At 43.6% G+C, this 22,767-nt stretch overlaps 1 protein-coding gene and 1 long non-coding RNA gene across 6 annotated transcripts in view; both read left to right on the top strand.

Annotated features, from left to right (window-relative positions):
- The window catches only part of LOC128890808 (cysteine-rich motor neuron 1 protein), a 244,239-nt gene that overhangs the window by 115,357 nt on the left and 106,115 nt on the right, over window positions 1-22,767 (top strand). The gene's annotated exons all lie outside the window — the stretch shown is intronic.
- The window catches only part of LOC128890843 (uncharacterized), a 109,911-nt gene that overhangs the window by 33,836 nt on the left and 53,308 nt on the right, over window positions 1-22,767 (top strand). The window contains exon 3 of one of the 4 annotated variants that reach the window (XR_008460692.1): window positions 7,458-7,472. The exons of the other annotated variants lie outside the window; for them this stretch is intronic. This is a non-coding gene — a long non-coding RNA (uncharacterized LOC128890843). Of the gene's footprint in view, window positions 1-7,457; window positions 7,473-22,767 lie in introns of those variants that run through there. 4 annotated transcript variants of the gene reach the window in all.

The following is a 22,767-nucleotide window of genomic DNA, read 5'->3' as shown; positions in this document are numbered from 1 at the left end:
GACAAAAAGCGCCTCGGATACGGATCCTTGGGCGCAAATAAACCATAGCCTTGACACCTGATTCGACTATAGACACCATCCTGTCAGCCGCGCTGCTCCGACTAATTCATCATCCTTAACACAACTGTTCGCGGCCAAATCGATCGCGTTTACTCGAAACGACGGTGATTTATGTACTGGCAATCGAACCCTGAACGCGAGCAAAGGATACCGCGAACAAAGTTCCTGTATTCTCGGCTTTGCAAATATGCGAGAGATGAAACGAACCGTAAACAGGTGGCTTCGATAGTTAACAATGCTCGGTTGTTCTAACGAACATGATAGAAAAGAATTTAGTCGTGATAACAGATAATAGAGAAGTTTGAACATTGGTCAATTAAATTTGAATCTACTAGGAAGTATTTATGGATTATGATAATTTTGTCCTGAAAAGAAAATCATAGAGTGCACGAGGAATTTCGATTGCGAATCTCCGCGAGAATTTTGCTAAATTAAATGGAACGTTTCGATGAAACGTTTCAATTTTAATCTAAATCGCTAATTTCTATAGGAATTAGTATGTAAAGCGGAACAATTACGATTCATTAATTATCGAAGTGAAACGGCAAAGCGAATAAAATGAACGATTAAACGTTCAGCTCTATTACTGTACACGATTCGTAACTGCATTTATATGTAACTGCAGTCTAATATAAACATCAATTGTAACATTCGTAAGCTCCTGGTTAAATTCAAAGTTAATTTTCTGTGAAACGAAATTTATTTTATATTTCATTCTCATAATTAGCCCCGCGAAGGTATCTACGTACACCTAGTGTACTATATTCGATATCACGGCTTACGCTTAAATGAATTTGACATTGAAACTAGCAGGTTTCCTTGAAGTCTTGCTGAAATCGACCCACGATTAAAGCGACATACGTCTTCCAGGAAACCAAACAACTTCTGCATACAATTTAGTATGCAACTTGCATAGCCGAGAGGCGTTATTGCGAGGTCGTCATCTCGAGTGCCTCGTGGAAGATTCTTAGGTGGTCTCAGCTTGGGCAATTTATTCTTTTCAAGGTTCGACACGAGGATGATGGATAGGAAAAAAACGTACTCGTGTTAAAAGAGTCGAACAGTGAAAAGGGAGTGAGGAATAAAAAAAGGGACAGATAACGGGAGTAGACTTAACGACCTGCCGGAACACTGGACTCTAGTTTCCGTTGCCCCACACGAGAATTGGTTTCTCTTCCGCTTGGCCGCCTCGAACTAGACTTTCATCTAACTAGACTTTCTTCGACAATGGGGAAACCGTCGTGTCCGTCCCGTAGTCCATCCGTCTTTGGCCGAGTTTCTTGCTTACTCTGCAAACGTCACCTGTCCGACGACTTACGCCGAATGTAGACTTTGAGCGAGGAGGTCGATTTTTTTTATAGAGATTCTTGATACGCATTCACTTATGTACGGCGAAATAATAAGCAGTCGATCTTTTGCGCAGTACAGGGGTTTGAAGATGACAATAGCGCGGAATTTTGGAATGTTAGAGTTTTCGAAGCTTGTTTCTTAAGAATGAAGTGAAGATTTTAAACGAATCTTTGTTTTGAAAAAATCCCTTATTCGACAACAGTAAAAAGTTCCAGTCCGCATGTAGATATCCACATCGCCTACATGGATTGCCATATTTAAATGAAAATTGGCAAAAACACTCCTCGAAATACATACTTTAAGTACATACATCGATTATTTGCTTCTGATTTTCGTCTGAAAGAAATCTCGAATATCGTTTCCTCGGCTTCGGAAATTGCACGTCTCGCTCGTTTCTTCCGAGTACTTCTTCGCGAAGGTTGGAAGTCTCCTCGTCTTTCGGAAACAAAAAGGGAAGTTTGAGAAGCGATAGCTAATCTGGACCTATCGGCTCGATTCATCGCGGTGCGGGAGTTCCGGGTGCAGGAACACCGAGGTGGAAGAAATAAAAGCTGGATCGCGGGCAGGACTTAACGAGGAAGAAGAACGATAGGAGGCGGTTCAGCTGACATCCTTCTTGTCACGCGAAGTGCTCTACCGTTCCGTTTCGTCGAAGAGGATACGCTCGGGGAATGGAGATATCATCTCTCGACGGACGATAGTCGACGGGACCCTGGCCAGTAAATTCGCGCGCAACAAACTGTCTCCGTTCGATTCGAAAGTCGCGATAAAGTCGACCTTTCCTCCTCTCTCGCTTCAAACCGTTAGGTTCTCCCTCCTTTGCACCGTCAATTTGCAAGTTTACGCGAGCGCGGAGGGGATGCTAAGGTCGACGCCATTGGAAAGAACGGGGAGAATTTTGTTAACATTTATTGGCGGAGAGAAGAATTATATCGGTCGTTATTCGCGAATCGCGACGCGAAAGAACCTTCCCACACGAGCCAGTTCGAGGTGTGCGATCTCTGAAATTGAAAATTTGCACTCTCGGTTCTGTTTCAAAATTCTGGTTGCGCGGTTATGCTTCTATACTACTGTTGCGCCGGGGGGTTGAAGCGCGAGAATTCATTTTAATTAAATATAAAGTTTATTATAACAAACTATAACTTTGAAACAATTTAACGATAATATAACGATAATCTTGGAGACTTGTAACGAAACGTCTTCTCTCTTTGAGTTCTCGAATCGCTCTCTACTACTTTAAAAGTTTGCCGCTTCCTGGCAACCTGGGAAGCGCGGAAACTCGTTTCCGCAACTTCGCATCGTCGCAACATCTTCACACCGTCGCGACGATGTAACTCGGAACTGTAGCGCGGCATCTTCGTATCGTCGCAACACTACTATTGCTCCCTCCCTCTATTCAAGATTTTAGATTGTACGGTCGTATTTAACGATTCAATCGTTTCTGGTATTTTAAATTTCAGGCGATAATTTAAATATAATCTATTAACAGAGAAGCATTGTTCTCTTCCTGAAATTTCTGATTACACCAGCGTCCAAGGCTACTCCACCATCTCGCTGAAAGAACAAGAAGTCTCCTTCGCGAGAATGACAAGTTGAAAACGCGGCAGCTCGAAGTTTTCTCGGGTCGCGTTCAGCCATGCGCGAGAATCGATTAGTTTTAGAATCTCATAACGCGTCGACGGGGCCAATAGGACGGTATTGTAAAGGTACTTGACAAAGGGCTACTCGGACGAACGCTGAACAGGCTGAGGGACGAGGCGGGGGTAGGGGCGCGATTAAATAACCACGGCAGGGGAAACCACCCCGACGGCTTGTGTCCTTCCTCTTTCTTCCTCTTCCGGTTCTTCCGATCCAGATCATTCGAACTCGAGCTTTTGTCGGGCGCATAAGCGCTCGGAAAACGAGCGTGCTCTTGTTCTATCTGTTCCGCGAGCGAATGGACGAGCCGCTGCCGATTGGTTTCGAGGTCGTGACGTCGAATCGCACGGAAACGAGACGAAGGAACGTCGATTCCAGTCTTGCAAGGTTGCAGAGGCACCGTACGACCACGTTGGCCGCGACTGCCCTTTGGAATTTTTACCAGGATTGCCTCCGAGCGAGGATTTCTTCGGGGAATATTTTTCTCGTCTCCAATCAAATTATTACCCGTTCGATATACACCAAAAGGAAATTTGTGGTTTTTAAAACTCGATTCCAATGCCAAAAGGGGGCTTTAGTACGATCTTTTTGGAGTTAAGGTGTATCAAATGCTCTTGTAAATTATTTTAAATATCGTAACCACTGAAATTGCGAACAGTGTGTCTCTCGTAATTATATTCTCGCAATTGTATAACATGGATAATCACGGACGTTTTCCACCTCTTTTATCTCTATACTTACAAACGATGTGACGTTTAGAAGTTCTCGGGTGGTCATCGTCGTATTTTTCTCGAAAAGTTGCTAATGAAGCCGATAGCTTGGAAACGTCGTAAATTTCAAAGTCTTTCAGGGACCAACGATGTACCGCATTAACCGTATTAATAACACGTTTGACTGTCGTTTTTGTCAACGGTTGACCGACAGCCCGATCTGTGTATACGTTAATTCGATAAAGCGCCATGTAACAGAATCGCTGCGCGACGGTAATTGCGGTCGAATCGGACGAATTTGTTCATTTAATTTTTCGATGATGTATTCCCATCTACTGCAACCTCCATAAGTGATCCAATCGCCAGATTACTCAGCACGAACAATAAAAACACCGTGAATGAAAATTTCATGCAATATAATTTTCCACGAGCCAGTCAAAGACGTAAAAACTGGCAACTTTAAAAAGTTGCACAACTAACAGAGATTAAATATAGACGTTGATAGTCCATGTCAGCCTGGTCTATCGCTGATAACGGGTATCTCCAGCCTGGGATTCCACAGTTGAAGAAAAAAAAAAACGCTCTTTCGGATAAATTTTCGAGGTTTTCTAACCGGTGGGCCGGCGGTGGCGTTTCACTTTGCAACCTGACTCGAAAATTTGTTATCGATCGACCGCCGCGCGAACCAAATCGGATCAAACGAGCTGGGAGTCGAGGAAAAAATGGTCCATGGTGAAACTGGGTATTATCCTGTGCCGACGTCGGAGTAAGCGAACTTCCTGTCGCGTTAATGGCTCGTCTAATATTAACGCTGGTTCTTTCTCTGCAAACGGAACTCCTCCAGCAAACGTCCAACTGAACCGCATTTTTCAAAAAAATGCTTGCTTTGGAACGTCGGTGAGCTCGTCCGGTCGTTTGGTTTGTTCATTCGGGAGTCAAAAGTCGCAGATTCGTTTAGTTTTTTGACCAGTGTAAACGTATTTTATTGATTTTTGTTTGGAAGAATCGATAATGTGCAACGCACTCCTAAAAAATCCAAAACTGTTCGCGACAGGATTTTACTTTCAATTTAAAAATATGATAGTTTCGTCCATACGATTTGGAATCAGTCAAACCGAACGTGCATCGTATAAAAACCGTAACAAGATTCATGCATAAAATTTGAAAATCATAAAATAAAATGCCCAATTTTAAAAACAATGGAATACAAAGTGCCAAACCGAATAAAAAAAAGAAAATTTCAATGAACAATAACAGTGTAAACTAACCACTGACGAACCTGCTACAGCATGAAATATACCAAATTAAATAATATACCCCATTTAGAAAATTCTCCTCTTCGAAAGTTTTTGTAAAACTACTAACAACATAAAATATACCAAAGAAAAATGACACGTCCCATTGAGAAAATTGCTGTTATCGTAAGAAAATACGGTAGCAGAATTCATAGCTCGCGCAACGGGAATCTTAGCGATGGTAATTTCGAGGGGAGAAGGATTTCGTGGGTCGACTATTTGTTTTTGCACATATGCCGGGAGTCCCCGAGGAAACAATGAAGCGCCAGACACGCGATATCTTCCTGGAGGAACGGCGGGAATGTGTTGCACCAGCAACTTGGAACCGACTTCGACGAGTTACGTTCTCGTGTTACCACTTCGCAGAGTAACGACGCGCATCGTCGACAGTGGCACGAATTGTCGTTCCGTCGAGTCTCCTCGACTTGGTTTCGGTAGCTCGGCGCAATCCCTGACAATTTTCGCAAAAGCCAACGAGATCGTTCTCCTCGACCTTTCGTCGCGTTCGCCGTAAAACCAGCAATTATATATAATAATCGTCGTTGCTCTTTAACGGGTACAATTACGATTGGCATGGTTCTGCCCTTTGAGGACAAACATTTTATTTACAGAGGCTCTTCAGGGGCGAATTACAGTGGTGATGAAACAGTCAATTGTCCAGAAGGATATTGAAATTAGCGTATGAAAATTGCCTGTTATTTATTCGTGATGTCCAGGGATATATGTATATAGTAAATGGAAGTATTTAAGCTCATTAGTAGTAGGTATTAGATTCAGTGAACTTTAAATACGCTATACAGGAATTTGACATTGTATATTTGCATATGTGTATATATGAGAAGTAGAATAGTTTGAATTCCTATGGTCGCTGACTCGATAGTAGCACGAAGAATTTAATTGTCTGCGATATGGAATATATAAATACTTCATTAAAAAAAAAAAAAAAAAAAAATAGGAAGAAATGTGGAGAAAAACAATTGTTTGCATGGAATAACAATTCAGGTTGTGTATTCGTGCTCGGATATAGATGGTCCAGTGGCATTTTTGTCGTCGCTGAAATTAGACCGCCCCGGTGGCGACGGAGAGGAAAATATTTCGCGATTTTTCGTTGATAATACGTCTGCGATCGTCGTTTCTTCCATTGTGAACGGTTCTACAGGGTTTCCACGTGGAAAGATTATTGGAGTGTCATTTTCGTCGAATGGACGTCGCTTTTTCTGGAAAGGATAAAAAGTAAAAAAAAAAAAAAATGTTTGTTAGGATTTATAATAAACTTCTGGTTTCTTTTTGGGGTAATTTATAGCAACGATTAACGAATTCAACTATGCTGGACTCTTCGTATCGATGTCACACATTTTGAATTATATGTTACAAGAACCTAACTGTTTATACGTCGAATCTATCGTTTGACAAAGTTATAAACACTCAACGTAACTTCAAACACCGTTAATAACGGTGTATATTTTTCCTATGCATCGTTATTCTCCCTCAAGCGTTGGTTTAGGTAGTTACAATTCGATTCGGAACAGTGGGAACACGCAAACGCCGCTAATAACGGCAACATCATGGCATACTTACTTCTGACGTCTTCAAACTGACACACTTTCGATATCAGTAGTCATTTCATGCGAAAACTAGCGTTGTGCCACGACTCGTGCTCCGTCCGCCATCGCGTCGAAGCGTATTAAAAGAGTATAAATCTTCGTTCGGTGATTATTAACCCTTCGGGCCTCGCGCTTCTTCCCAGACGAGAATGCTCACCTTGGGCTTCATTGACCCAGTATATTTTTTTAATTAAGCAAGGTCCCGGCTTAATAAGATATTTATCAACGCGATATGTCGCGGAAGAAGGGAATGCAAGGCTCAACTACAACATTTACTCTCGGTTCCATAAGTATTCGTACCCTGTATACCTGTCGAAGAAATTTTGCTAAATTAAATGACAGGTTTGATGTTTCCAAATTAATGTTTCAATGTAACGTGTAATATGTAATATGTACATGAATAAACTATACACATGTATATGTTTGTAATGAAAAATTACATAAGTATTCGTACCCTGTATACCTGTCGAAGAAATTTTGCTAAATTAAATGACAGGTTCGATGTTTCCAAATTAATGTTTCAATGTAACGTGTAATATGTAATATGTACATGAATAAACTATACACATGTATATGTTTGTAATGAAAAATTGATGTTCCTCAATGAACATAGAAGATACGAATACTTATGGGACCGACTGTATATGGAGCTCAATTTTATAATTAGTACAACAAGAATTATCGTAAAAATGAGAGCTTCTTGTCTTCCTTTCTTTCCTTCTTACGACCCTAGATAGGTTAGGGTTTAAGCAAAAATTGTTGTGTCTCATCGCTAACTTGATTTTTCGTTTTCATTTCAGGTAAGTCACGAAACTTTACACCTGATTTCCAAGGAAATTCCTCGTCACAGGTATTCAACATGATTGTTTGTTTCACGTGGTCCATGATTATCTAAATCATAGTTACCTAATCGTTAAGTATATTATCGAGTCCCTCGCGAGGACTCATCGTCGCAAATATCGTATAGAGCCAAAGAAATAATTTCTCTTTCGAAAAAGGCGAACAAAACATTCACCGAGTGACTAGGATCAGAGGATTTTCGAATTTCAACCGATCTCTCCGTTCTCCCATGACGCGTTCGCTCACTTTCAGCCGTCGGGCACTTATCGATTCTCATTATTATCGGGATTACAGACTCGACCATGACGTATTAACGTTAATGACGGCGTAGTCGTTCGCCGATTGAGCGTGTTCAGCGGCCGTGTTCCCGGCCGGAGAAATAATCGCGTCATAACGTCATCGCGCCGTCAACGAGCGCTAACAAAGTATAGTAACACGCGAGTTCGCGATTTATCGAACGTGAACGAGATAAGCTCGAAGAGAAGTCCGCATTGTCCAGCCACGACCAGAGGGGCCTATTGATTTTTGGTTGATTCGTCGCGACGGATTATCTATCGACCGGCCTGGATACAAATATCGAGATATCGACGGATCCGCTTTTGCGCGTCCAGGCTTGCCAGCTTCGAATCGGCGACGATTTCCCTGCAAGTTTCCATCGCTTCTCGTCGTTCCTTAGGATTCGTGTCAAACTGGAGCTTTGATAAATACCAACTAGGTGGTATAAATTTAGGTTCTTATCAAAGCGAGAAATCTTAAATATTTAAATTAGAGGGCCTGGTGAGGGATAATTGCAGTAATATCGCAAGAGAGAAGCGAAAAAAGTTTCGGAATTGTTAAGATAAAGGAAAAGAAATAAATTTTAGTTTCAAGTTTGGCGCGCACTGTGATCGAGAGCGGCGCTGCGTAGCTTGGCGCGCACCGTTTTTGTTTTAATTGCTAGCGTTCGTTATACGCAAAAATACGTTGTGAGCAAGCGATCGTGTAATATATCTTCTACGATAAACTATCCTGTTTGCAAAATCTCGATAGGAATCACTGGTCTGGAATGTCACGTATCGAGCTACTTATATAATTCCCCAAATTCCTCGTGTTGAAGCGGCGAGGCGGTGACTTTGACACTCGAAAGCGGGATTACGGTATTTGCCGCGACGAAGCCTTTCCAGATAGCTTCGAACGAAGCCCAATTCGCTTATCGTTGCACTAACTCGGCCCTGATGTGCACGCGGGCGAACAGCTTCGCTTTATTAATCGAGTACACGCGCACGGAGGCGTCGACGCGGCTTCTTCTGCGTCGCGCGCGTGCTTGCTTCGAATCAAAATTGACACTTGCCTCGCAATTACTGGGCCAAGGCTCCAGTTCTTCGCGGTTAACCCTCCCGGGAGTTCTGCGTGCTTATCGTTTAAGCTTCGCGTTCTTATCCCGAGATCCAATCGGATTTTCTCGACGATGTTCATCTCCTGTACTTTTGGTTATAAATATCAAATTATAAATATCACCATTTAAAAATAGTTCGGAAGTATTGCGGCAGGATATCCATGAGAGGGACACGAGAGGGTCTCAACCTGACGGACATACCCAGCACTTCATGACGAACGCGTACAGTAAAACAATTGGTGTAGGTTGAGTCTAGTGAGGTTTGATTTGACACGTTGAATATTTAATTAATACCCATGAATATCTCTGTAACATTTAGTTCCCAAAATTCACGAATCCAGATATATCTTCTTCGATACTTTACCTTCATAATTAATACGTTTCAGTAGAAGCTTCGTTATTCACATATTATACTAATTGCAAGTGGTTCATCAAGTTCCCGACCGGTAATTCAAACTAACGGTTGGAAAGTTTTATTTTCGAAAATCAGCAATTCAAGAACGTCATTCGGTCGGTTATCTTCCGGCTGCGAGTCTTTCTTGACCGCGCTTACGTTTTCGCTATTGCGCTTATGTACGACCACCGACGGACTTGACTTTCATGAACCCCGAGCACTCTCGCGAACGTTAACTTTTTCGCCGTAACTTTCTACATAAGTTCTACTCGGCGACGTGTCGCGGACGAGCACGACTCTCCCGTTTCCCTCTTCCAACTTTCTTACCGCGCTTACTTTGTACTTGCAAGCCATTGTGCCCGCTTTATAACGTGTCCCCTTCGTCCCTTTGCTCTCGGAATTTAGCCCCGTGACGCTCGCCACGTGAACGCCTCGCTGTCTGCTTTTATTTCCGTTATTGCGATAATATGCGTTCTTGCGCGGCCTGAGTCAGTGGTTTTCAAACGTTTCGTAAAGAAACGGATCGCTCTTGGTACTTAAATTCGCTCAAAATGAAACCCGAATCTTTTTCTTGACGATTTTGGGGGATGGAATTTTTGAGGAGGTATGTATTAGGTTGTCCCAAAGGTTTCTTTCCTTTTATTAATAATCGATACATACACAATATTTTATGTTTTATGTTACATTACAAAATTGTGTACAATTCATTTCGCTTCGTTACTGTTACAGCATCGATGTCTAAGAAATTAGATTGCCTATTTATATAAACACTGCCACAGGAAATAATTGAATGCAACTCACGAAAGAAACTTTTAGGACAACCTAATACAAGGTTATTAAAAAAAAGGACAATAATAAATAAATGACGATAAAAGTGGAATACAAACGTTATTAAAACAGAAACTAAGATCCTAAGCGCGTTACGTCATAACATGAATAAAAAATTGAAAATTCCCGAAGCCTTCTTGTCCCAACCCAATTATGCCTTGCATTTTTAAAACAAACATCAAAACTTACCCAACTTACCCCCAAGTTCCCCCTAATCGAACTGCTCGCACAAATTTCCACGAGTTACTTCATTATAGACAGAGTTCCGGCGAACGTATCGACCGCGAGACGTTTGTTTTCTCGTTGAATTTTCCACGGGACACCGAAGTCACGGCGGGACAGTGTTTAATGGAAAAACATTTGGCAGAGTTCCCTTTATGCGCGCACGTTCCGCCGATCGCAATTTCCTAACGTTCCCTATGATATACAGAAGGCGCGCCAGAAGACGGTCGCCACCGAGTGCCGGGGCAGCTACTTCGTTAAATCCTGAACGCGCGCCGCGAGAAAGCATGCACCCGAAGCTGCTGCATTATGCATCGCGTGCGTGCACCGGCGCAACGTTGCATTAGAACCGCGCAAATTGGTACAACGCCGAGGGAACGGCTCGCGTTATAAAACCGTTGGCGTTTTTACCTGGCGAGCATCCTTCGACGCCATTGCGCCTTTTCGGTGAACGAATTCTTCGGTCACCTTCTCGAGTCAGGTGAATTTTTCAGCGAAGGAGCAATTGGGTTAGAGCGAATATCATCGAATGTATAATAGCTGCTGTGCATTGAAAGCTTGTGTCGATCTCGAACAGAGAACTCTTAAAGAACGAACACTGGGTCTTCGACGGTATCGAGTTTATATGATTTCTCTGAGCGGATTCTGAGCAGCGAACGGTTAACGGATAAGCATCGTGTCGAGCTTTCGATGACTTCCCTCCGCATTATTCACGTTGCAGAATCACTGAGAGAACCGAGTGACGCGAGATAAATCAGGTAACGAACAAGTGCAAGTGCATGTCGCGCTTGCATCGTGGCCTCAGACAAAAAAATATATGTCAAAAGGTTCCAGGGCGGAGGATTGAATGTTTTTCTCGTACACATTTTTTGTATCGTTGCTTGGAAAAGGGCTGAAGTTTGTCCCAGTTTCTGGATCCATCCTGTACAGCGCCCTCGAAATAAATTTTATGCTAAACGAGGGTTGCAGCAAAGAACGTGCAATGAAAAGTCGATATAAATGAGAACGTAATGAATTCAAGACCAGATGCGAAATACCAGGAATGCATGGATCGATTTCTAGACATCCTGCTGCAGTGGTAGTAGAAAACTGCAAGGTGTCTTTACCGGATTTTTAGAAGATACAGTGTTTACTGGGTAAGAGCTCCCTGATCGTGATCGTCGCAAGCTCCAAACGCGTTTCTGATAGTAAATGGATACTTCGAAACTCGATGTTCCTGCAAAACGCTCATCCCAGGAAAAACTTTCGTACGGAGTTAAGACGCGTGCAAGAGAGGGAACGTAACCGTTTGCGTTAGTAGCGTTGGCGATTCCGCGGAAAAACGGAAACGTTCGGTTCGTTGATTAACCAACCCGCTGTTCAGCTTCGCGTTAAATTTCTATCGTTGTTCGCTACGTCGACGGATCCGTCGAGCCACTGTTTTTCTAATTGACCCCGTTTCGCTCGCCCGTTGGCTCGTAAGGCCGTATCTCCCGACGTCGAGCTTCGCAGCTGTTTGCTCATTACATCATACCATTATCTAATTGCGTTCCGTTAATCTGATCGAAATTCCGATCCGTTTCGATGCTCGTCGCTTTGTCCTTGATTTTTCTGTCGACGCGAAGTCGCTGGGTACGGACGTCGTCGACTCTGGTTTCCTCGGGTGAGAAAACGAGCGAGCGCGTGGCAAGATTTACGCCCACGGGTCCGCCTCCGAAAATCGTGGAAGCAGCCGGGTGGCTATTAATCCGCGGCGATATAACATGCCCGTATCAATTACGCGCGACACGAATGTAATTAAATCTCGTTAATTAGCGCCACCGCGGACCCAACTTTTTCTTCCCTCGGTGCTCCCGGCCGGCCGACCGTTTAATGGGAGAAATTGTCGCAGCGGGGCAAGAAAGTATTCGTCTGTCTGAATTATTCCTCGTGGAATCGGGCGTTTTTAGTATTACTTGGGCAAGTAGATAGCGTTTCTTGATCTACAACGTCGGGAAGCTTGGTACACAGGTAGAACCTAGAAGAAATATTAGACGTATATTTAAAATAAATATGTGTTCTTCGTTGTTCTCGAATAAACTGGAGAATAGGGTAAACTATTGTTCAAATTGGTCAGTTTTCAGTGAACAAAATATATGTCCTGCAAGAAATGTTTGTGAAAAAGTACCAGCTGCAGTGACATCGCCTATGTCTTCGTACTCAGTTCTATTTAAATCGTGCGATCGTTCCTTAAAAACCAAACTCGAAGAAAGCTTAACTTATTAAAAAGGGAATAAAAACTTGAAAATCGTTAATCGAACGCGGGTTAGAAACATTTTCATTTGAAATCGTGGTAGGCAGCGACTTCCCAACGTAACCAACGGAGAAGGAATCATCCCCTCGCTCGAATCTGGTGTAAAAATTCTCCCTAGAAATTCCTGTACCTCTGAGGGTGACTTTCCAAAAGTGATTCTCTCGCGACAGCTTCGTCCTGAAGCGTTCGAGACGGTGTCGAGGTTTGGAACGCGAGAAATTCAGCTGCTAAGGAGTACGTGGACGCGGACGTCTCGACGGGAGAAGAACGTTATGGATGTAATTTACCTTCATTAGAAAACGGTCGGGAGAGTATTATCTCATAAAGGGGCCGAGAGCAAACCGCCAAGTAATGCGACTGAATCTTAATTAGAAAATTCATTTCGGGCGTCGACGGTGGCTCGAGGGCGTCGGAATTTCTGGCATCCTTGTTACACACCTTTCGTCTTTTCTTCGCGGGGGCGTTGTTTTCCCCGTTGTTCGCGTTCAAGGTTCCACGGAAGGTCCCGACGGCTCTTCTATCTTTAGAGGTCTACTGCCGGCGATAAAAATGTGTCGCGGCGATAGGCCTGCGGACGCTTTGTCGACAAGGGTGGTTTTTAAAGCTGCAACCTGTAGCTGACGGGCGTGGTTAATCAATTTATGTACCCAGGAAATGCGTCAATACTTTCAAACTTATATTATTTCATTTTCATACAGTTATATACGTATTGAAATGCTATTTTTCATCGGATATATGTATTTATTGATACACAAGAGTAATTCGTATTTGAAAGGGAGACTTTAGAAATATTTCTTTCTTAATTCTAATTGAAAATGATATCTCTCTATATTTCTATATTTCTCTTTCAATTTCACCATCTTTTATCTAAAATTTCAATTTCAACGTTGCTCATCGCGAATTTTCATTGAAAACGATTCCATTTTCAATTTCAATTTATAATTTCAATTCGTGCACGTGTATTCGTGCACACGTATGCGCGTACTTCTAAAGGTATTTTTCTGGATACTTCCTTTGCACCAGACAGCAATTAAAATTAGAACAAAAGGTAGGGATTGTAAATTAAAATTGGAAATAACATCGTTTTTAATTAAAATTTCGAGCGAACATTGAAAGATAAATATGCAAATACCGTACTTATTAATATTACTTAAAATTCAACTAAAATTGGGACAAACATTTTGGGCAAACATTTCTAAATTTAATTGTAAAATCACCCTTTTGTCCCCTTTTCCCTCGATATCAAACAAAAATCACTCGTTTCGAGCACGGTTACACGTGAGCATGGAAGTTGGCAAGGTACCCCATCGATCTCGCTCGTCGCGTCCAGGTAGTTGAGTCACGACGTTCGGGCGATCGTTTACAAGAATATAACGTGCATAAAATCGCGCGTCGGATATACAAGCGGCGATTAATCCCCTCGAACGGACCCGCATTGTAACGAAACGGATCGTTACCGGCGTAGCGTAAGCAATCGCAAGCCAACCGCATCCGACGGATGAGGATCTCGTTTCGAAATCCGACGGTGGTTCGTTTGCTCTATTTTCCCTCTTCGTTTCCCCATCTGGCGCTCGCCGTGTTCACCCTTTCTCGCCCTCCTTATGCAATCTTCTGGTTTCGCGTTACGAAATCAATGCGAAACGTGCATCTCCGTTGATCTCGTTCCTTCCCCTTCCATCTCTCACCTGTATCTCCCTCGTTTCGCGCGACTCCCATTAATCTTCCGCTGCACTTTAAGCGAGCATAATTAATGGATCGCCTGAACGGACACGATCGCACGGTATGGGAAAAGTTGCGAAAAAAGAGAAGCGTGCCACGAAAATTTCAGCGGCACGCGAAACCGGTCCGGTTTTAATTAGGTTGTAATACAGACGCGAGCGCAGTGGCCTGATTGATTCCGTCTCTGGGAACCGTTACCCAGTTTTCTGCCTCGTTAATTAAAAGGCCCGAGTCGATCTACCGATAACGTCTCGCGAAATGGTGACGCGACTCCTCTCTCTCTCTCTCTCTCTCTTTCTCTTCGAGGAAACCGTTTCAGCGAGAGAGCCCTATTCGGCCAGCTGCCACCGGTTAAAAAGGATTTAATTTTATCTGCTACCACTTCCGCGTAGTTGTGCTACAATGGAGAAGGGTGCGCGCGATTCCCTGTTGGACGGGAGATTTATCACCGCGGGATGATAAGATGGAAAAATAACGTTAAGGGGGGGGAGGGGTCATTTCTCTTTTCGGCCTGAAAAGTGAGCGGGTTTCGGGAATTTATTCCGAGGAAACCGCGCGACCGGTGGATGCGAGAATGTTTTTATTCGTTTTGTATGTTTTCACGATGCTGGATTTTTTGTTCTATGACTGTAAGACGTGTAGTGCCCCGTGTATTATTTAATAAAAGTATATCAATTTTAAAGGAGTAGCCTCGTTTGGTCTGCGTAGAAGTAAGCACTTTCCAGGAGTTTATTCCAACCGAAGGACACAGTCAGCAGATCCCCGAGATTGTACCATTCATTTAGCACGGTTTTACGATACAACAAATATTTTTGTATCCTAGACTCTTCGTACCTTAAATTCCAGTTTTTCGTGTAACCAATTAACGAGCGAGCTCGCCTTTTGCAGCTTCGATTCCCATAAGAATTTCGCTCATTTCTGCTATTAATACCTTCGTCGTCCCTACGTCAAAGTCTATTTTTGACGAAATAGACGAGACTTCCTCGGTTCGTCTGGCATGGGGCTCAATTGGTAGAGTGTCTCGCCTCGGAGGAAATTGTTTCGGGGAAAGCTCTCTCGTTCAGCTGTCGAGGGTTAAATAGGGTTTAATTTTCTCTCATTCAACGTCCGCATACTTGCTCGAACGAGACGCGTCCAGCGAGATTGACCTGCTTACAAGCCACGAGGCTTCGCGTTGATATCCCTGTTCGACGAATCGGCGGTATTGCGCGCGAAAATTGTCTCCAATCTAATATAATCAGAGGAGCCAGGAAATCGGAAAGATTCGAGGCGTATCAGGCCAAGACGAACGTCCACGATTCGATTATCGAAATCGAGTACGCGCAGGATAGAAGAAGCCCGACGTTATTTATAGAGCGGCTCGATAAATAAAGTCGTCGACTCCGCAAACTAGTACCGCTGCGGAGGATCCTCGCGGACATAGAAAGACGACGGAAAAGGAAAATAGCGGGAGTCTGAGATCCGTAATTAAGCTTAAATACGGTCTTTTCTCGCCAACCTGCGCAATCTTTCGCTTCGAGCTCTTTAATATAACGGGCGACTCGTTGTAAGAGTGGTGTAAATCTTGCAACAGAATGGAGGGAAAAGTTTGTCGACGAATTTAAATCCACTTGTTCAGCTAAATAAAAATATAGACTCTCTTATGATAACAACATCATGCTTCTAGATTCTTTAATTAAGAAATCGTGAAGACGTAACGAAATGATCACCACGCGCACCGCGATTATTTAAAAAATCTAGATCAGACTCCATCGTCGATTGAAACGTGAATTTCTTTCATCTTAAAAGAAGACTCGTGCCACGTTCATAATAAACTCGTTGCACAGCCTGCAAGCATCACGCCCGCTTCGTAATCGTCTTCCATTTTCCATCCTCGCCGTCGACGGCTATCTAACGTTAAATGTTTTGCATTTTTTACGCCTGGATCCTTCTCGATCGAGCGTAATAACTCGTCGAACGTGCTAGAACACGTCCACGGGAGCTGTTCCACGGCGAAAATTCTAACGAGCCTCGGTTTTTTCCTCGGGAAAAATTCCCTTCTAGGAGGGAGCACGCCAAGCAATTAAGGGTAATCGTCTTGAATTAACGACGTACTTTAGCATTTACATATTCGGCGGTGTACTCTTCGATTCGACTCGATTGACCCCAATTTGCGTGAAAATAGCGATTGCGTAGGCTTGGAAGGAAGTGAGACTTTTATCGTTGCAATGGGACCAGTTTTTGGAAAGTATTCATCAACCGCGTCGTGTTTATTTCACGCGTGTCTTGAGAGGAGGGTATTCTTAAATTATTAGGTATCGACGTATATTTACTGTCAGACACCTGTGATGCTCGTGGAGTTTCCGTGGGACTAAAATTTTATACGGGTTTATTTCATTCTATATTCGAAATCAATTTCTTTGGGTTCTTATTAGATCTTCGGAGATCTGTCGTGTGGGTACACTTTCTCTAGTTCTAAAATATTGCTCTTCATCGGTATTATCCCTATCAGTACCGATATCAAAATAAATTTCTTACATCCCCCTAAGTCTGGAGGATTTAGTAAGTAGAGTAAACCTTCTCGCAAAGATTGTAATCGACTTTCGGTGCTCGCTAAAATTGTGTTCGTCTAATGCATAAGTTCCAGTATATGTTCATCGTCGCAAGCGTCATCGTCGGCAGCCGACACCATTCGATTGGACGGCAGGCAAATGGCGTCATCCGGGTGGACGGGTCAAAAGAAAAGTCTCGTGTTTACGTTTCACTCCGCGGCTGCGCAGTTTTCACCTGCCTCGGTCGTCCTTCGACATCCTTAAAATCGCATGCAGGTAGGATGACGTCAGCCTGCTGCAAGCAAACCGGTTGCGGGCCGAACGAAAACCGCTAGCCGCGACCTCGACTTCGCCACGAAACGCGCCGCAACCTTATACGATCTTTTGCTCGATCTTGCTCAACCTAACCTCCCCCTTTCTCCCCTCGACTTGCTTGCTTTCGACCGAGCATCCCGCGAATTATCCGGTGATGGATGACCAGGTCTCCCGTTTTATCATTCAAATGGCGCGACGTGCTTGTATTTGAAATAAAATACATCATTCCTCGATGGCCTCAAGGCGTACGCGCGTCGAACGCGAGGTCTAGCATGGGCCGCCACGTGCGGCGCGATCCATTAAACTTCGTGGCGTCGCCTCTTGGACATTTTTTTTTTAGGGGATATAAACACGACTCGTACAAATCTCTGTTGTAGTCCTCATCTTGTTGAATTGGATCGAAAACGTCAGTGATATTTATACAGTTTTCGTGTAGATCGACCTTTTTTATCGAAAGTTGGCGGAAACGTTGTTCGAAGCATCTATTTTAATTCTACGTATGGGAGATTTATCCTGGCCAATTCACATCACCAGGAAAAAATTCTCAAGTATTGGTTTGTCTGGAAAGTCCATGCCGATTTTTGGGTAGGTGGTAAGAGTCTGAATGTATCGGAATGGTTGAAAATAAATAACACGTATACATTCCTTAAAAGATGGAAAGGTTATGGAACAAAATGGTACTTACGTAATTCAATAAATATATAGTAAAATTCAAATGTGCCTTTGAATTTTTCTCAAACATTGGCATGAACTTTTTGGACAACCCAATATCAGCATCCTACTGGATCCTGATGAGCGTACCGTTTCTATTTTGATTATTCGAAAATCACGATAAAGCTGACTAGAAATTTCGACGAGCTAGAAGAAAATAAGACGGACAACGATCGAGTGATCCCGTTCGCGACCTCTTCTTTCTCGTTCGCTGCCATTCCCATCCCGTCCAACGAGATAAGTCGTCGACGAGCGAGCCTGGCGCCGCCAGCGAGGAAATGGGCACGTCAGAAAGAGGAAATTAAACAGAAGACGGATAAACACCGGGCGAAGATTAATGTTCTGTACGTGCACCGTGACAATGCTTCCGATCCAATAGCACGGGGCTCTGCGTTCCCATGTACATGTACACGCGTGACGAGCCTAAACGAGCACGATTCGAGGGCTCGACCTCGTCCTAGCGGTAGATTGGATTTCTCCAAGACGTCGCACGTCGACGTCCAACAATAATAACTGTTGTTATCGAACCTCTTTATTGGCTACGCTCGAAGAGTAGACGAGCACACATAAGCAGTAGATCGCAAACATTTTTGCGAGACGTATTACTTACGAGGAAAGCTTTTTACATGTTTGCCTCCGATTGTTTTAATTTTTGGATATGTTTTTTAGCCCGTTTTCATATTTAGGGGGTGAAACGACCCCCTAAAGTTTCAGCTGTAATGTCCGGGGAATATTTTTGTGGTGATGTAAAAGTGGCTAGGAAAAATCTACTATAGGTACTGTAGTGTCCGCGCCTCCCATACCCAACGATAAGGAGTCAAATAAGAACACGAAACGTAGGGTACGGGATTGGTCTTGTAGGTAAAAGCGGTCGACTGTGGATCCGAGGATCGTGGCTTCGAATCCCCGTGCCTTATTTTTCGTTCAGACTCTTACAGTACAATTGAAAGTGCATACTTTTAACAATGTTTCTGCCAATTTTCATTTAATAATATTGATCTATACAAAAATCACAAGCATCCTCATAAGTAGTATCTTGCTGGAATTTCGAGTTACATATTGAGACGAATTTCTCTAGGCCCAATGATGGCAGTTGAATAAAATTATAATATTCAGAATCCAGACGATCCGTTACACGAAAGGCTCTGCCAAAAAAATAAATACTTCCGCAAAGAACTGCCTACCTACCCTTTTTATTCCAAGGAAAGTACACCGGATACCGAACTGAAAGTTTCCCCATCGCTTAATATATTTACAAAAAAAAAATCCAAGAGTTTTTCGTCGCAATTTGCCGCAATCCTAAGCTAGTTATTAATATCGTACTCCGACTGCGCTGCTCGGAGAGTGGTATCGAGTCGATGCGACGAGAATTCGATCCGTTTTCGCCGCAGGGTCGCCTCTGACAACAATTTCCACGGAGATCCACCATCCGAATATTCCTCGAATATTCCGTCTGCGATAGGACTTTTGGCAGATCGCCTACGTCGAGTCCCAGGCTCCGCTCGTTGTCCTGCGTTTACCCGTCTCGCGGAACGTAAAGTTCACTTTTGTGCCCGTCGCGAGCATGCATCCGCGAAGATTTTCCATTAGGGAGTCGGTCCCTCGTCGATAAGTCGTGCGTTGGTTCGGTCGAACCCGAGAAATCTGTCGAAATTCTTCTTTGAGGTAGATTCTAGGCAATGGGGTCCAAAAGTGAGGCGTGAAACGCGATAGAACTCGACTAGTCCCTTCAAAGTGGCGTCGTTTTATCATTTTTTCTGAACATTTTCCTCCTGGAGGGAAGTTGTTAATAGTCAATTTTGTTATCAGCGTCGTAAAAGCTCGTATAAAACCCGTTGAATAATTTATTTCGGTGTTTAACCTAACCGAGGAATCTAAGAACGCGTAAAAATGCTTCGAAATAATGCTCAGCGTCCAGCTGGAGCAGAAAGCGAGTCGTTATCAGCGTCACGCGTCTCCACGCCCGGACAAAGGATCGACAAATCGAGTTCTTTTGTCGCGAGGCTCGCGTCTGGTATCACCGGGGCTGCTAAGAGCTTTTCCTCCGGTTCGTCGAGCTTGCCAGGGAAGTTTGTTTCGCGGTTTTCGGCTTGGGAGAATAAAAGTTCTCCCCGTGGCATCGATCTCGACGGGACTAGCAGAGACAGGCTCGTTAAACCGAGATCAGCTCTCCGTTTCCAGTTCCTCCAGACGTACATACGACGAACGAAGCCGGGAGCGCTCCTTTTACCGGACCACGGTCTTCTATTAACGCAACACCGTCGAGTTTCTGCTTTTCCACCCCCCGCCCTCGTCCCGTTACCTTTCATCCCTCCAATCTGTTTCGAAACTTTCCTAGCGGCGACGAACTCTCCAGATCTCTCGAATCGCGGTGAAATCGATGGGAAACCTCGGCTTCGATCGAGCCCAACGTCGTTCGTCCTCGCAATTCGACGAACAAGTTTCATTTATTTATTTAAGGGAGTTTCTCTCATGCGAGTACAGAACTGAATTCGACCGAGGGGAGGAGTCGATATTAAAGAATTTAGTTATACTGTTTGCGTGGATGTTTTTTTAACGACGGGAATATTTGCGTAAACGTTTCGACTTGGTCTGAGAATATTTATTTTATAGGTTGTCTATTCTGTTAAATAGATTTTCGCAGGCCGTCTATTTTTTGGAATAGAATTTTTTATCGAGTAAACATTTCAAATTTCTTTATATTTTAAATTCTTTTACGATCGTTCCTAAAGTAAAATAAAATTCAAACAACAAGGTGTCTATTTTGTGGAATGGAATTTTTGATCGGATAAACGTTACAGTTAAATTCAATCTTAATCGTTTCTAAAATAAATTAAAATCCAAGCAATCAGGGTCGTTATCGCTTACGTCAATTTCAAACTACGTTCCATCACTCGCGAAATCGATTTTTCACTCCGATTACAGTTCGCAATAAAAATTGAATCCCTCCAACGAGTAAGTTCCGCGTTAATTCGCTCGAAGAATCGACGACGAACGATCCTAAATCCCCGCAAAATCAGGTAGCAAAGTTTCGATATTAATACCTCCCAGTGATAGCAGCCGTCGCGAACTTACGACGCTTATTCGTCTCTGTTAAACCCGAGAGAGTTTCGATTCACGTGCACCGCTCCCGGTAATACGAACAACTGCTGTTAATTATAATTTTAAATTGCCTCTGTTACACGTTCCAGTTTCCCGCGGTAGCTTTATTAACGCCAAACGCCGCGATTCTCGGGTCAGGGAGGAAATTTACTACCGAAACATGCGCGAACCTCGAAACGCAAAAAACAAATGAATGGGGGAGTCAATCGGGAGCGGCGATGGAACCGAGACGCGTTTTAATTCCATCCACGCGTTTACGTGCTAAATTGTTTGCAATCAACCAGTGGAATAGTTGCTGGACTCTTTAAAATATTAAACGAAACTTTACTTTACTTGTTGTTCATACCATTTTCTTTTTAACCGTGGTTCTTTATTACGCGCCTTGATGCAACTCTTGCTCGAATTTTAAATACGGCTTCTTATTAAAATTTTGTGGAAGGGAGTGGAGAAAATTGACGAGAAATTTGTAGTCGATGGCGTTCGCGCGATATATCTCGCAGAGGGGACGTGTATCGAGACACTTCGAGTCGCGAAAAAGCGACTCGCCCCCAAGGTGGCTGACTGACGGCTGCGCGAAAATAGAACAAGTACGCCAGCGCTTTTAACGAGCACCAGAAATAATTGGCGTCTGTGGATGACGTAGTTGAAATATTTCGAGAATGATACGAGTATTGCCTCGCGGGCGCGACTTAATAATAGACACGCGTAACAACGTCGAGTTCCAGCGGCAATCGCGAGCGCGCGTTGCACCTTTCGCAAGAAATCGATCCGTCGGGTGTCGCTGGATCGATCGATCCAACGAACGTGCTGCGCTTTAAACTCGAGTTTGAAGATGGAATTTTCAGAATTCTGGTTCACCGACTTATTCAATCAGGAAGAAAATGTACTAGGTTAATGAGATCCAATGGTTCGGTGAATTTTTAATACGCTTCGGTATGTTTTATGCTCCATTCCCAAATTCTGAATCTCGATCAAAAATAAAATACTCGTGAATGAGCATTCAAGGGTCAAAGGTGTCGCCTACAGGTGCATTTACCCTATTTCCGTTGCCAACGGGGACGATTTCGAAAGCGTGGCTACGCGAAGGTCGCAAGAACAAGGAAGCATATTTCCGGCATGCAGAGAGGGAAGAATTGGCGCGCGTTTCGAATCGCGTCTCGCGGAAGAAAAGGTCATCCCGCGAGGAGAAACGACGCTGGAGGAGAGCAGAGGGTTGGCGAGGAACGCAGCAGAGAAGGATAAGCTAGCGTGTTTTGCTTCCCGTCTATTTCTGTCTGGTATGCCCGCGTAACCAACCGTTTTAATCGCGTAGCCACTAATAGACGGTAGCGTGTATGCAAACGCTGAAAACACGGAGAGTCGATCAGCTGAGTCGGCGTTTATTTGCTGGCCGCCGTCCGCCCTCTTTCACCTTTATTTTTTTCTCAACCACCCCCGCGATTTCTACGCATTCCCACGATGAATGGCTCGGGCAGCCATCGTCGAAACCGTCTGAAGCGAGTTTGCGCACGACTTATCTCCGATAGAGTTTCCCTTGGGATTGGAACGGAGGAGTGAACCATTTGTTTAAAGAAAACGCGAAGGGGAACATGGTGTGGGACCCCTTGTAGAATCGATCGATTGTTGCCTTAGGAGTTACTTCGTTTAACCATCGAACATGGATAACGAGGCTTCGTTTTAAAACCGAACTTAAAGCTGCAGTGTATAATTTTCAAATAATATTTATTTGTTCCATCCCTCGTCATTTATGATATCCACCATTCTTAAACAATTCTTATGTTATTATATTAGGTCTACCGGA

This window comes from Hylaeus anthracinus, unplaced genomic scaffold (genome assembly GCF_026225885.1).
Source record: "Hylaeus anthracinus isolate JK02 unplaced genomic scaffold, UHH_iyHylAnth1.0_haploid 12001, whole genome shotgun sequence".
NCBI lineage: Eukaryota > Metazoa > Arthropoda > Insecta > Hymenoptera > Colletidae > Hylaeus > Hylaeus anthracinus.
The sequence above is the reverse complement of the archived record's forward strand: the minus strand, read 5'-3'. Positions and strand labels throughout refer to the sequence as shown.